Below are 12,152 nucleotides of genomic sequence, written 5' to 3'. Positions count from 1 at the left end.
TAATTCAGGATGATCTTCCTGTCTTAAGATCTGTAACCAAATTACATCTGCAATGCCCCTTTTGCCATGTAAGCTAACATATTAACAGGTTCTAGATTAAAACAGCCATTATTCTGCTTACCACTATCATCACTATCACATGAAAGAATGAATAACAGACAAACAGTGGTTATTCAGTCCTGGGTATTTGGCATTTTCTCAAAATAAACAAAGTAAACCTGTAACTTTAGGAAAACCACTTTTTTTTTTTTTTTTTTTTTTGAGACAGGGTCTCACTCTGTCACCCAGACTGGAGTGCAGTGGTGTGATCTCAGCTCACTGCAACCTCCACCTCCTGGGCTCAAACGATCCTCCAACCTCAGCCTCACAAGTAGCTGGGACTACAGGCATGTGCCATCATGCCTGGCTAATTTTTTTTTTTCAGAGATGGGGTTTCTTCATCTTGCCCAGGCTTGTCTCAAACTCCTGGACTCAAGGGATGACTATCAAATCTATCCATGATATCATAAGGGAATCTGCTTTAAGTAGATGGAAAGTTAAGGAACAGTCCCCAAGACCACCCTCATTTCTGGCACCAATTGTAAGTTCAAGGGTTCCCAAGACCACCCTCAGATTTGGTAACTTGCTAGGACTCACAGAACCCACTGAAATCTGTCATACACATGATTATGGTTTATTACAGTGACACGATATAGATTAAAATCAGCCAAGAGAAGAGAGGCACGGGACAGACTATTTGAGTCAGGGTTGGGTGCAGTGGCCTACACCTGTAATTCCAGCACTTTGGGAGACCAAGGTGGGCAGATCACCTGAGGTCAGAGTTGAGACCACTCTGGCCAAGATGTCAAAATCCTGTCTCCACAAAAAATAAAAAAATTAGTCGGCCTCACCTCAGCCTCCCAAAGTGCTGGAATTACAGGCATGAGACTCTACATCTGGCCAGGAAAACCACTTATAGTATTTGTTACCAAAGATAAAACTCAAATTTTCAAACTAAAATTAGAATTTTGGAAAACTTGTGTCCACCACAGTGAACTTTACAGCCTCCCAATTCTTAGACTTCTAATGAGATTAGTAGTGTGATTTCTTTTAGACATTAAATAATGAAATGTGTCCACATTTGGAGGATCTGAGTAGCTAAGTAAACCAATATTTTTCAAATGACCACTGCATGATGTTACAAAATCATGCATGGGTAAGAGATTACTCAGCATGGAAGATGGACCAATGGGTTAAAATGTAATCGAGTATGAAAAGTTCATGATATGACTTTAGACTCCACATTGCAATCAACCTTTAAGAAACTACCACTTGTTAAATTTTGATGTAGTATTTCAAAAGACTACTCACAATTATCTGAAAAGGCTATAAAAATACAATTCCTTTTCCAACTGTCTATCTGTATTAGGCCAGATTTAGTTTGGATACCTCAATTTTTAAAATCATAACAAAATGAATGCAGAATAAAGTAAGAATCCAGCTACCATTTTGTAAGTCAAACATTAAAGATATTTGCAAAAATGAAAAACAATGCCACTCTTCTCTCTGACTTTGTTTGAGGAAATCTAGTTATTTTTTATTTAAAAAATTAATTATGTTAACATGGAATGGGTTTATTATTATTTTAAAGGAGTAAATAAAGTGTTTTTAATTTCTCAGTTTTAATTTCTAATGTGGTAAATATTGACAGCTATAACTCACATAAAGAAAAGCTCTTCAAAGCCTTCAACAATTTTTAAGACCGTGAAGCTGACCTGAGACCAAGTACCACTAGTCTACCCTTTGGCTACCAGAGCAGGGAACAGAACTAAAGAGGTAACAAGGAAGAGCTCAGCCACAGTAACCCTAATAATGGTATCAAGTGACCCTGAAAATGCAATCCGAATAATCTTTTCAATGCCCTCCTCCCAGGGAGAGGAGGTCCCAGCACTAAGGCAGTTGAGATGAGGTTTGGAGGAGGTAAAGAGGTATAGTCAGGACCCATCAAACCCTGGGAGAGCCCATCACATGCCCCATGAGAGCACCAGCACTTTTGACACCCACCACACAGAGAGCATCAGTTAGCTGTTCAGGGTTAGCTAAAAAAGCAAGGACAATCAATAAAGTGCAGCATTTGTCTCTTTTCCTCCCTCTTATCAAGGTTCAAACCAAATGAGAAGCTAGAGACTTAGAAGAAGAGGGAGAATTCCAGAGGAAGATCACATACTCCCACAGTGAGGGGGGCACAAGACTGAAAGAGAAGACCAAGACCTACCCCTCCCACATCAAGTCCCTGTAGCTACAAATCTGGCTGGTAATGAAAAAGACTGAAACTTTAAAACTGGAAGTTTAAATTCAATAGATCCTCACTAACCAAAGGATCTGGAAAGCTACCAAATCTATCCATGATATCATAAGGGAATCTGCTTTAAGTGGATGGAAAGTTAAGGAACAGTCCCCAAGACCACCCTCATTTCTGGCACCAATTGTAAGTTCAAGGTTCCCAAGACCACCCTCAGATTTGGTAACTTGCTAGGACTCACAGAACCCACTGACATCTGTCATACACATGATTATGGTTTATTACAGTGACATGATATAGATTAAAACCAGTCAAGAGAAGAGAGGCAAGGGACAGAGTCCAGGAAAGTTCCACTCATGCAGCTTCCAGCTGTCCTCTCCCACTAGAGTCGCAGACAGCATTAACTTGCCCAGCAACAAAATGGGACGATGCACACTGAGTACTGCCAACCATGGAAGCTCGCCCCAGCCTTGGTGTCCAGAGTCTTTATTGAGGCTCTAATGTACACATGATAACTGCTCACATAACCAGTAACACATGACCAAAAGCCCCCACCTTAATCACACTGTTAGACTATCCAGTGTGGCCCAAGGCCCCCAGGTAAACAAAGACATTTTTAGCAGCAGGACATTTCAGGGACTCAGAGAATTCCTCCCAGGAATCAGTGCAAAGGCCAGATCTCTCTTTAGGTGAGTTTTATTACATTATTTTTTATTATTATTATTATTAAGACTGAATCTCGCTCTGTCACTCAGGCTGAAGTGGCAGTGACAGCTCATAACTCGCTGTAACCTCAAACTTCTGAGCTCAAGTAATCCTCAGCCTTAGCCTGCAGAAAGTCAAATTCTTTGCTACATAGTGGAGAAGGGAGATTCAACTTAATGAAGCTAGTGGTAATGACTGGCAAAAAGTAAAACAACTTCATGTTTGCGCTTCACCCACTGACAACAACACGTAGTCTTTACCCTTCTTCCTTGTGACCTAACTTGCCTCGCTTGAACCTCGGTCGGCACTGGCCTGAGTGCCTGTGCATTAGTATAGCCTGTGCATTGATATAACCTGCAAACACACCTCCCGCCTGAGAATGGAAAACACCAACTAGTCTAGGCAGAATCAGGCAGGAGTTGGTGCAAAACCCCACGTGATAAAATTCCAACATGACACCTACTCATTTTGATTAACAAACTCTTCTTAAAATGTATCAGGAAAGTTAGGATTTTGGTATATGTCATTCAACCTTCTGTCATTAGTTTTATCTTACTATTTTTCATCCTGAAAGCTGAATTAAAACAGTTGTTTGTAGGAAATAGAAACTAAAATATCATGAATCACAGAAGTTTTCTCCAAGCAGGTGAGTCTTTGAAGCCACTTCTGTTGCTGACTTTTCTTACTTACATATATTAGTGTCCAAAGCTCCTGGAATTTCTCAAGAACTACCCAGAAAAAAAATCTTCTCAAGTGATAATCATTTAGTAGTGTCTGCCTGGATCAACACATTGAGGAAGATTCTGAAGCTTTACCTGCGGTCTGCTTGAAAACGTGTGGTAATGCATTAGTAAGGTCAGTCATGGCCACAGGAGAGGATGGTAGCATTAGTACCTTCTAGTTCTCATTCTGATCTAATATTTAACCTCAGGCCCTGACGCTGCTCTTGGGGAAGCTGGGCCACTTGCAAACCCTTAAGTTAAAATCTGTGGTTCTTCATCCTCGCCCACTCACTGGCCAATCCAGCCTTCCCATCTGTTTCTCTCCTGGTGATGTTTTACTCCTAGTGATGCAAAGACTATATACCATCCAGCAAGCACCACTGGCTCTGAGGTCAAGGATAACAATTGCTCCCTCACAGTTGTGCTTTGGGCCAGTTCCTCAGCATGCTCTGAATACCCTGACCCGGAAAGGAGAGGGCAGAAGTAGCACTTAATTTCTCCAGAGCAGTGCTGTGCAAGCATCTCCACCTCTAGTAACCCAGGAGCATCCATTCTTACCTTCAAGGTTCTGACCATATTGCCACCAGCAGCATCATCTGTGTGTTTACTATGTGCCAAACAGTGAGCTAAGTACCTTTAATGCTCACGTCAACTCTATAAGTTACATATTATCATCGGCTCCACTTTAAAGAAAAAAGAAACTAAGGGATAAAAAGATTTTAAAATTTGCCCAAAGTCAAGTGAAGTTTTATGTGGTTCACCTGAGTCCAGAGATTATACTTTAAATATTACGTTATATTGCTCATATCTTGCAAAAAATAGCCATGCACAGTTGTGTTCTGTGTTTAAAAATCATACAGATTACGTATTCTATTCTGCAATAAGTCTGGGTGTGTTTTAATTTAAAAATTATATTACGTCTCATACACTGTAGTAAAGTTGATCCTCCCACAAGAGATGACATGATTATCCTGAGGCTTGATGTTCCCCCTGGGACACAAGTACACTGTGAAAGAAACAGCACCAAGGCATTGGACTTTGCTCTACCTCATGATAAAATCTGTAAACTCAGAAAACTTATGTTATCCTCCATACATCCTTGCTACCTGTGAGACTATCAGCAATGGCCTGGGAGCTTAAAGAGAAAGAATGGCCAGAATACTCTAGGCAAAAAGAAAAGGAAGAATATTTTAGTTTAAATAATAAACATGCGAGTTGAAAACATTTGAAAATTACCCCACTTCTTTCTTTTATAGAGAAAACAGAGGACATGATCATTATTCACTAGAAGGAGCTCATTAAATATGGTCCTATATAAATGATCATGAAAGTAATTACTTTTTGAAAAGCCATAGGCTCCATGTTTTCCACAGCCCAAGACCCCAGGGCCTTTGTCCTGTCATCTTTCTTAACATCAGTGACACATGTTTTACATCTAAGTACTTAGAGGTAAAAGTTTTACTTTGTCTCAGATCCTCATAGGCATAAACTCGTAGGCTTAATAGCAACAATGCATTGTGTTGTGGGTTACATATAATAACAGGCATGAAATTACATATAGCATATGTCAGCAGTATATTCTATACTGAGGCCAAATTCCATAAGGTCAATTCTCTGGGGATAGGACTGCACTGTATCTGCCACATGATGTAACACTGAATACTTCCAGTTATGTGGTCATGTTATGTGTCATCTCCTGAGGAATGTGATATTAATCTTCACTATTTGATGAGTACCCTTCTGAAATGTATATAACTTTTTAAACTTTTATTTTAGATTCAGGGGTGCATGGGTAGGTAAACTTGTGTCAAGTGGGATTGTTGTACAGATTATTTCATCACCCAGGTATTAAGCCTAGTACCTGTTAGTTATTTTCGTTGATCCTCTTGCTACTGCCACCCTCCACCCTCCAAAAGGGCCCATGGTGTTTTGTTCTTCTCTGTGTGTCCGTGTGTTCTCGTTATTTGGCTCCCATTTATAAGTGAGAACATGTGGTATAAAACCACATTTTCTTTATCCAGTTATCATGGATGGGCATTTAGGTTGATTCCTTGCATTTGCTATGCTGAATGGTACTGCAATGAACATACTCATGTATGTGTCTTTGTAATAGAATGATTTATATTCCTTTGGGTATATAAATTAGTCCAACCATTGTGGAAGACAGTGTGGCAATTCCTCAAATGAGATTGCTGGGTCGAATGGTATTTCTGTCTTTAAGTCTTTGAGGAGTTGCCACACCGTCTTCCACAATGGTTGGACTAATTTATATTCTCACCAACAGTGTATAAGCATTCCTTTTTCTCAACAATCTCACCAGCATCTGTTATCTTTTGACTTTTTAATAATAGCCATCTGACTGGTGTGAGATGGTATCTCACTGAGGTTTTGATTTGCATTTCTTTAATGATCAGTGATGTTGAGCTTTTTTTACATGATTACTTGCCACATGCATATCTTCTTTTGAAAAGTGTCTGTCCATGTCCTTTGCCTACTTTTTATGGTGTTTTTTTTCTTGTAAATTTGTCTAAGTTCCTTATAGATGCTTTGTCAGATGTTGTATTAGTCTATTCTCACACTGCTATAAAGAACTACCCAAGACGGGGTAATTTATAAAGAAAAGAGGTTTAATTGACTCACAGTTCTACAGGCTGTATGGGAAGCATGGCTGGGGACGCCTCAGGAAACTTACGATCATGGCAGAAGGCAAAGAGGAAGGTAACACATCTTACACAGTCAAAGCAGAAGAAAGAGAGTGAAGGGGGAGATGGTACATCAAACAACCAGATCTCGTGAGAACTCTGTCACAAGATGGCACCAAGGGGATGGGGATACTGCTAAACCGTGAAACCACTCCCATGATCCAATCCCCTCCCAACCAGGCCCCACCTCCAACACTGGGGATTGCAATTCCACATAAACTATAAAAACACCAGGAGTAATTTAAAACTATAAAAAAGCAAGAGTAATTTTAAAAATCCTCATAGAATTTTCAATCTGGAAAGACTCCCAAGTTCAAAGTACACCCTGAGCCCCCAGCCCCCATTTACAGATGAGGCCACCTAGAGCTCAAAACATTGAAGAACTTGCCCGAGGACACATTAATACCAACCCGCAGGACCAGGACTGGTACAATAGCTGTTAAAGTCCTCCCAGTCTGAGACTCTTTCTGCTTTCCTATATTTCCCATAATTTAAATATTGACACAGCGTCCGGCAGGGGTTAGCATACTTTTCCCGTAAAGGACAACACAATACATAATTTAGGCTTTTCAGGCCATGTGGTTGCATATGGTCTCAATTAATTCTGCCATTGTAGCATGACAGCAGCCATAGGCAAAACATGAGCTAATGGGTATGGCTGTGTTGAAATAAAACTTCATTTGTAAAAACAGGTAGCAAACTAGATTTAGCCTGTGGACAGCAGTTTGATGATGCCTGGTCTAGAGAAAAAGAACTTTCTCAGACTTCTCAGACTTACTTTCTCAGACTTCTGATTCACTTTCTTCATGTATTACTCAAGCTATGGCATGAGTACGTGTGGAAGAACAAGGTACATTTTGACCCATCCCCGAAGCTCCTAGAAAAGTTAGAAAACCCTACGCAACCAATATCGAAAATCATTAAAATCACATACATGCACACCCCAGAGAGAGAAAGGGTGAAAGCGTAGGGAGACAGGCTAACAGGTGAACATTCTGGTAGTTAATCTGCTGCCTCTTTTTCTCACTAGCTATTTAATTAATGAGATCAAATCAAGTGGCAAAGCCTTTGTTTACTGGTATCTAGGGTACTCATTAACTACCTATAAATCTCTGCTGCTCTCTGGTGGTAGAAGACATTTCAGAGAAGTTGAATACTGTAGAATTTAGCAACTGAGTTCTCAAAATTTTGGGGGACACTAAAGAACTAAGTGAGTGAGACAGGGTATTTTCAAACTTACTAAACAAAATCATAATTGAATCCCTGAAATATTTCTATGAATGATTTTCCTTCATCACAAATCCTCATTTTTTTTTTCTATCAGGTCCAAGCATCAGTTTTTCTGACACCTGAAGCGTCCATTACTTTTCTTTCTCTAAAGCAGGAGCATCATAATTAATAAACATGGCTCAGAAGAAGCTTTAATTCTTCCAGAACTTTTGGATAAGGCACAAAAAGGTATAGCAGAGAGTCAAAGGAGAATAAGTGCTACCTGGCAGCTAGCTGACAGCAAAGGGGCTTTTAATGCAAGTGACAATTTCAACTCGTGCCTGTAGCTGAACATCAACAGATTTGACTTCCCCTAGGTGCTGTTTTTTTTTTTTTCTAGTACCTTAATCACACCAGAGAAGCTGAGAACCCCATCTTCAGTTTTCTTATCGCTGAAAACTGCTTCAGGGATGGGTTGACATTTTATACCAGGAGACTAGTCAGACCACTATTTTCATATTAGTCGGTGTATGACTCCTGGTGACTCAAGCCAAACGTGGGTGGGGAGATTCCAAAAACCAGAGATAAGGAAGAGTAGGAACAAGTGAGCTTGAATCTTTTACGGGCCCAGGGGCTGTGCCTAGCTTACCCGCTGTGGTTAATACATTCCAGCTCCTGGAACAGAGACTAATACATTGTAGGGACTAATATGCTTTTACTAAGTGAGTGAGGAAATAATTGAATGAATCATTTGTGTTTATGAGAGTGGTTTATACGCTATATAGCACCCTATAAGTAATCATTGCATTCATACTAGAAGTAGCAAAGAAGTGAATTACAAATCAAGAAATAATGGCAGGAAATAGCACATCTAATATGGAAAGAAGTTCTTTCCAAACCCACAATTTCATGTTTCCTTTCTCAGTATCACAGTATCACAAAACTCAGGGATTAGAAAGGCTTTTAACACTTTCGTTGTCCAAACTTCCACTGATGCTCTTTATTCAGAGTTCCACAATATTCCCACCAAATGGTAGTCACCCACCCTCTGCTCAAACACTTCCGGAGACAGGAAGTCAACGTCTGCAAAGACACTCTGTATTTTGGGTGGGGAAGGGAAGTTGAAGCCATAGGGTAGTGTAGAAACAGGTGATTCCAGAGTCGTGCTGTTCAATAGGTCGCCACTATCCACCTGTGACCACTGAGAACTTGATATGTGGCTAGTCCAGACTGAGGTGTGCTGTGATTTTTGAAAACTTAATACAAAAAAAGGATGTAGAATATCATTAATTTCTTATAATGATTACATTGTGAAATCATAATATCTTGTATCCACTACAATAAATATATTGTTAAAATTAACTGCACTTTTTTCTGTTTACCTTTTTAATGTGGTTACTAGAACATTTAAAAGTACATATATGGCTCACATTATATTTCTACTGGATGGCATGGGTCAAGAGAACACATTTTGTCTTTCTTTAAATTCAGCAAAACAAATACAATGTCTTCAGGAGACACTAATATGGAAACTCTGGTCTGCTCTGAGTATGAAAATCAAAATCCCTACTCAATAATTTGAATCCCATCCCCTCTTTTATGGTACTTGTGTCTGTGTCTGTTCTTGGCTGTGAAATGGATAAAATATTTTCTTCTTTTCCCTGTCTCTACAGAGAGTCAGAGACTCATGATGAGCCTCTCATAATGACAGTCTCCTGTTGTCCTGGAAACAGTGTGCAAGGAGAGCTGCCTCAGCTCAGTGAAAGGGAGGATTTTCTAACAGAGCTCTCCAGAGTGAGAATGATCAGCTTGACTCAACCCTACCCCAGTAGGTGAACTCTACATTTTATAATATCTGAAGTGTCATCACAGCTAAAAATAGGAAAGGAAGAAAATGTTCTCAGAAACTCCTGATAACAAAACAATAAATCTTAACTCATCATTATAAAAGTGTACGATTATTTTACCAAACTGCCATAGCTTACATATATAAATCACAAGGAATAATTATTGAGTTGAAAGTGCCTATGATATTTAAGACAAGTGTAATCCTTAAGTAATAGGGTGATAATTCTATTCTTAAAAATCCATTTGAGTATCATTTGACATTGTACCCGCACTTTAAAAGTCTGAGCCTTTTTAACTGGTTTGTTGAACAGGCTTGAGATGGCAGGTAAAACATAAAATTATTTCACTTTACTTATTTTACTCCATGTGATGAATGTGTGCATGACCTGTGAGGATCTCCTACTAGCTTAAGAGAGAAAGCACCCCCGCTTACACATATCCCCCACCACACACACACACACACACAAACATACACACACACACACTCTCACACACACACACACACACATACACACACACAAACATACACACACACACTCTCACACACACACACACATACACACACACAAACATACACACACACAGACACACACACACACACACACACACAAACATACACACACACACACTCTCTCACACACACACACACACACACACAAACATACACACACACTCTCACACACACAAACATACACACACACTCTCACACACACACACATACACACACACAAACATACACACACACAGACACTCACACACACACACACAAACATACACACACACACACCCCCCCACACACACTCACAGGCTAATGTCTCAACTCTAAGGATTTCCCCTCCTCCAGTATTCAGACTAAAGAGATTTGGGTTGGGGTGAGAAGAGTCTGTATTGATTTGGGCAGAGTCAGATCTGTCCCCTCTTCACAAGCCCTAGAGGGTTATCTTCTCCAAAGCTGTGTTTTCACAAGCCCTAGAGGCTTATCTGCTTCAAAGCACAACATAATTTGGCAACTGAAGTGTCCAAACTGTCAAGGCAACTGAAGTGTCCAAACTGTCAACTATGAAAAATGGTTTTAGGCAATACTTGAATTGCCATGTGACCCCAACACAGCAAATAACGTAGGAAATGTAAAAAATGCATTTTCTGACATTTACAGCTGTTGAACTTTAAGTTTAGTAACAAAGTGATTACAGGTGATTGCGACTGTCTTTAGAGGCTTTTAAGACCAGAAAAGAAGTCTTATCTATTTGAGCAAAACGTTCCTTTTGACAGCAATAAAACTGAAGAAACTCTCTAAGCTCCTTCCGACTAAAATTTAGGTTGCTAAGTTATTTCATGCAGACTTTCAAAGAGTGAGAATTTTCTTATCTTTAAGAATCTTTTCTTAAGGGTATTTCTTTCTATATTAGGGTGCAGAATTTGATTGGACTGCTGAGATAAGTGCTGTTCTATCAGTTTTAGGTCTAGGCACTCCAGGATACCTAGTTTGATTTCCTAAAGAAAGAGCAAACAATTCATTGTTTTATATGAGTGGGGAAACATAGCAGTGAGGTTTCTCTGCCAGGCACATGACCAAGTTGTCTGACCACATGTAATCACAGTAGAAGTAGAGCATTCTCCTCGTTCTGTTCTATCAGAATTTGGCCCAACATAATTGAATAATTTTTAAAAGTTTGAAATAATGTTGCTCCTTGGTTCTCCAACTTAGCAAGCATCAGAATTATGTGGAAGACATATTAAAACACATAATGTTTGACCCCATCAGCCTAGCTTCTGATGCAGCAGATCTGGGTGACATCTGAGATGTGCACTTTGGGAATGGACCCAGACAATGCTGATGCTGCTGGTCCAGGGACCCCACTTGGAGAACCACGGATCTAGATACAGATAATTATAATGAAGAAGTGCAGAGAGAAACCTGAGCAAGAGCTGTTCTTTGAGAATTCTGATTGAGGACTCCTTTCCAAAAACAGATTTAAACAACTTATTGAGATCATTCTGCAAACTATTAAACCTAAGCATAAAAATATGGTCCAGAAAAATGGGTTTTCCTTGCCTGATTAAATGAATGACTTGCTAATGTGGAGCATAACATTTGATTTAAAATATAGCCATTATGCATGGTGATCATTTCCATCAGGGAAAGCCCTAGAAAAACAAACTGTATTCCTCAAATTTCAGTGTAAAAAACAATTCTCAATCCTTTTGTAGTTTATAAACATAATGATTGGGTTTTCATATGCATGTGTGAAATGTGTTTCCCTCAAACCTTGTTACAGTGTCAGCACATTACCCTGTGCTGACATGAAAATAATAAAGTAAAATAATTATCCTTTCACTTTCAACAAAAAGTGGCTCTTTTTGTTCCCATAATATATATTTTTATGCTTAAGTACCCTTAGCTTCAAGTATCTTTATTTTTCCTTTTTAATAGCTTAGATAATCAATACCAATGCTTCAAGTAACTTTAAAAGAATAATTTTGCAATACTATCAAATACCTAGGATTTATATTTAAAATCTGGTTCACCTTGAAAATCTAATGATCTTCCAAATTATCTAAGTTTCTGCAGTGGTAGTTAGGATAGGACTTGTAACGTTTATAGGACTGGATATTCAAGTTTTTAAATCTTAACTACCACTAAAACATTATACAGGTCCCAAATGAATATTAATATGACTAATG

General features: G+C 39.2%; 1 non-coding gene across 1 annotated transcript; it reads left to right on the top strand.

Annotated features, from left to right (window-relative positions):
* Positions 1-11,666: 11,666 nt before the first annotated feature.
* On the top strand, positions 11,667-11,772 carry LOC123572094 (small nucleolar RNA U13). Its single transcript, XR_006696430.2, has one exon. It is a non-coding gene; the product is annotated as a small nucleolar RNA U13 (small nucleolar RNA).
* The last annotated feature ends 380 nt before the right edge of the window (positions 11,773-12,152 follow it).

This window comes from Macaca fascicularis, chromosome 2, assembly GCF_037993035.2.
Source record: "Macaca fascicularis isolate 582-1 chromosome 2, T2T-MFA8v1.1".
NCBI classification, from domain to species: Eukaryota; Metazoa; Chordata; class Mammalia; order Primates; family Cercopithecidae; genus Macaca; species Macaca fascicularis.
Note: the sequence above shows the minus strand (reverse complement) of the source record. Positions and strands in the feature narration are given on the sequence as shown.